Source organism: Rhinopithecus roxellana, chromosome 19 (assembly GCF_007565055.1).
Source record: "Rhinopithecus roxellana isolate Shanxi Qingling chromosome 19, ASM756505v1, whole genome shotgun sequence".
Lineage (NCBI taxonomy): Eukaryota > Metazoa > Chordata > Mammalia > Primates > Cercopithecidae > Rhinopithecus > Rhinopithecus roxellana.
This window is the reverse complement of record NC_044567.1, coordinates 329296-333809: the sequence shown is the minus strand read 5'-3', so window position 1 is coordinate 333809 and position 4514 is coordinate 329296.

Here is a 4514-nt window from a genome sequence, read left to right as displayed (position 1 = left end):
AACCAGTAATCCCACAAGAAACAACATTACCAACTAGAGTACATTGTATAGATACAGCTGCTTTTGTGTTTAGCCTTCCAGTTTTCAGTCAAAATGCTGTTTTCCGAAGTTACTTAGTTCAGTCCTCCTTGTCCCCCACCCATATCCTGCAGTGAGGTTGTGTCATATATTGTAACACAGATTCTTCTATCACATTCTACATTCTATTCTAGGGTCCTCTAACATCCTGTGGCTTTTTTTTTTTTAACTTTGCATACATTGAAATTCACATCTTGTGCTATAAAGTTTCATGGGTCTTGACAAGTGCAGACAGTCATTAATCCTCTCCTACTTTGCCACACACAATGGTTCTATCACCCTAAAAATTCCCTTCTGCAACCTCTTTGTAACCAACTACTCCTCCTTCCCCAAGTCCTGACAATTACTGATACAGTGTTTTCCATTCTATAGCTTTGCCTTTTCCAGAACATCCTATGAATGAAATCATACAATATGCAGCTTTTTTTTAGTCTGGCTTGTTTCCCTTTCACACACACCAGGGAAGTAGACATATTTTTGAGTGCATCATATTTTTATGGATGAGTAGCCATGCAGGAGGATTAAATAAATTAACAGACTTTGTTTAAAAAAAAAGTGTTATATGCATATAAAGTCCAGTCACTTGCTGCAGTGCTCTGGCTGGCAGCTAAGCAGAGCAGAGTAAAACACCTGGGACTATTGGGTAAATATGTGGATTGTAGAAAAAAATCACTACCACTTAGTAGCTCTGTTATCTTCGCCAATTCTCGCTCACTCACTAAACAATTATGGCAGAGTTTGTTAGAGGAGAATGAGCTTTCTTTGGGCATCAATGCGTTCTGTTTTGCAATAGCATTCAATCGGTTTCTTGCTTGCTTCTTTCTCGCTTCTGGGAAAATGTGGCCACAGAGCTTAGTTTTCTCTTGCATCTGTCTCCGTTAGTTTTCATGGATGTTGCCCACCATCCTACTCCATGAGTGTCTCCAGCTAACACCCGGTCCCGTGCACCAGTCATGCCCTCTTGCCTCTCAGCTCCACACCCATCCTTCTGCAACCTACGCCCTCATCTGCTGACTTCTTACGTTCTGCCAATAGGTGGTGCTAGAGAGAGAATGGACTCCTACTTTATTAATTTAGCGTTGCTCAGATAGAGGCAGGTGCCTGTAACCGCCGGGCTTTTCTGGAGCTTCCAGAACCTTCTATGTCCTGTAGAGCCGCCATCAGCAGTGGCTATGCCCCTTCCTCAGAGATCTGAGCACCACTGCCTCAACAACTTGCATCTTTTTCCTTATGCTGCATCAGCTCAGAGGTAGAAGCAGATTACATATCTAATTCCTGAGACGGAAGAAATGACAGGGCCAATAATTTATAAATGATGTAGGGATGCATGCATGTATGCACAAATTAATATATGCCTATGTATTTTCTTATAGTTTGCCCTGTTTTCCAAGAAGGAAATTGAGATAGTTTATAAGGATACTCATTTATCATATACTGCTTAATAGTATATAATTTTATTTGTGGAAATGACAGTTTGGTTATTAAAGGAAACTGAATAACCAAACTTCCTCAGTATTCCTTTTGCACATTCAGTCTTCCAACACCTGAGGAATCATTCTTGTATTAAATCCTGCTTGTTCGAAATTCCCGATGTCGTTTCTGCTTCCCTCACTGTATTCTGACTGACAAAACCAGTTAAAAGTCCAGTCTTCCTGCCCCATTCTTGTGGCATCTTATTCCTTTAGAAGATTTCTCATCAGGCCAGGTGCGTGGGCTCACACCTGTCATCTCAGCACTTTGGGAGGCCGAGACGAGCAGATCATCTGAGCTCAGGAGTTCAAGACCAACCTGGCCAACATGGTGAAACCCCATCCCTACTAAAAATACAAAAATTAGCTGGGCGTGATGGCATGTGCCTGTAATCCCAGCTACTCAGGAGGCTGAGGCAGGAGAATCACCTGAACTCGGGAGGTAGAGGTTGCAGTGAGCCGAGACTGCGCCATTGCACTCCAGCCTGGGCAACAAGAGCTAGATTCTGTCTCTAAAATAAAATAAAATAAATTAAAATAAATTAAAATAAATGAAGAAGATATCTCATTCAGCGCTTCACACGATTCTCTTTTTTGAAGAAAACCTCATGTAGATGTCAAGACATTTTATAAAGACTTTAATATCTATACTTTACAATAGGGGGAGCATGTTTACTGCTCTCAGGGACATCCCACAAATGGAAGGTGGTGCTTTTATTATTCTGAGATGAAGTTTCAGTTTCCTTTAATAACCAAACTCTGTCATTTCCACAAATAAAATTATATACTATTAAGCAGTATATGATAAATGAGTATCCTTGTAAACTACCTCACTTTCCTTCTGTGAAAACAGGACAAACTATAAGAAAATAAATAGACATATTAATTTGTACACACCTGCATGCATACCTACATCGTTTATAAATTATTGGCTCCGCCATTTCTTCTGTCCCAGGACTTAGAGATGTAATTTGGTTTTTTACACATGTAAAACCAGCAAATAAACAAAAGAAAATTGAAAACAATAGTAACGGGGAGAGTATTTACATCTTCAGCTACTCCGTTCCCCAGGGTGCGTGGGGTCTAGAGCTCCAGGTTATCACCATTTTACACATGAGGCTTAAACAACAAAGAAATTAGTGACTTGCCTCGATTATCCAGCTAGTAAGTGGCAGCTCAGCCAGCTTCACTCTCCATGACTGTATGCACCATTTTCCTAAAGTCTAACGGTCCTCTGCCCCCTACCTCCCAGGTCCCCGATGGTATGCGTACCCTTGAAAGAATGCGGCCGTCCCTGTCAACCTGGATGGAGAGTTCAGCCCCTGGCTTGGGAAGTTAGGCCTCTGACCATGAGTTTTACTCTCCCCTCCTTTAACTTTTCCCTCTCATGAAGAAGAAAGTTATTTTCAAACCTCCATCTGTTTTGTGTTTAACGTGCAGAAAGGTTGCACATTTTCAGGGACCTTGTTCATAAGCAGTAGATCGTACAATAGTTTATTACACAAGTGGAGGTTTTTATGGCTGGCCTTTGTTGAGTTGCCAACTGGGAGAAAGAATATAACGTGCTTAGTAGTCCCTATCAGGAAAAATGAGAAAGCGTTCAATACCAGTCAAATCGTCAAGCATCAGAAAGCTGGTAATCAAATCCAGAAATCCCTGGAATACGGTTGATGAGGAGGGTTTTCTCATCATATTTTTACATCCATAATCATTTTCCAAGTCACTGTGTCACAGGCAGTGTCTCAAAGCATTATGTGAGAAGTGCCTCAATGGTGGAATAAACGTATTGACCTAGAAAGATTCACGTCTACTTTGAAATCTGGCCCTGGTCAATGCAGGGCATGAAACTGGAACCCCAGGAAGAACTTGATATATTTTTAATCACATAATAATGTTGAGGACATCAGCTACGTAGAAACTTGCTTAAGACTTACTAGGATTCTTTCTGTACCCAGGCCATATTCTCTGTACTGCTAGGAGGGAATGTAATTTACTAGTGGTTTGTCCCCAGCCATGGGACAGAGGGTAGAAAACTCCACAAAGCATCCTAGTAAACACTGCATCAGAACCATTCCAGTTGTAACCAGCCAATGCCAATGGTAATGGTTCACTCTTGCAGCTTCCTTTTTAATGTTCCCAAAAGCTCAGACCATCACAGAAACTGCCCAATAAAAGTCGGTAGAGAAACATTTCAGTCTTCTAGCAGTTCTCAGCCCAGGCTGAACATCAGAGTCCCTGGGGGATTCCCATCCCAGCCTAATTAAATAAAATCTCTTGGAGTGGGCGAGGACATCGGTACATTCTCCAGGTGACCCTAATACGCTGCTTGGATAGAAAACACGGGTCTAGTCTAGCTACCTAATTTTACTGGTGGAGGAAATTGAGCCTGGAGAAGTTACTGTCCACAATACTTGATTCACACTGCCTTGGTTCTTTCTCAGGGAGGTGTTTTCTCACAATCACTCTGTAACTCCATAACTTCCTGTCTCACGTCTCCTAACCCTGTGTTTATAAAAGCAACACATTCAAACCTAACCCAGTCCGCTTTTTGCTTGTGCACAAATACCGTGCAGTAGCTTGTGGAAGCAATATCAGCTGCTCCCGTGTTCCCGAGGAATATGAAGAATAATGTCGGGACTGTGGAGAAAATGCAGCTAAAGAACCCACTTTTTTCTCCAGATGGGTCATGGAGAAGGGAGTTAAGAAGTGGTCCTTAAACATGAAGGAGATTCAACTTCATTTTCCTTATTAGTCCCTTATTAAATCCTTGTCTGTTTGTGTTTGAAAAAACAGTTGTGTTGTGTGTTTGAAAAAACAGTCCTACTTTATTCCTGATATAAATGTTAATGGTCTCCCCAGCAATTCCCAAAATGTTCTAAGATGGTTATTAAATTTTATGATCACCCTACTCTAGACGAATCCCACCAAAAGTGTCACACATGCTGTTACTGAAACATCCTTCCTTTT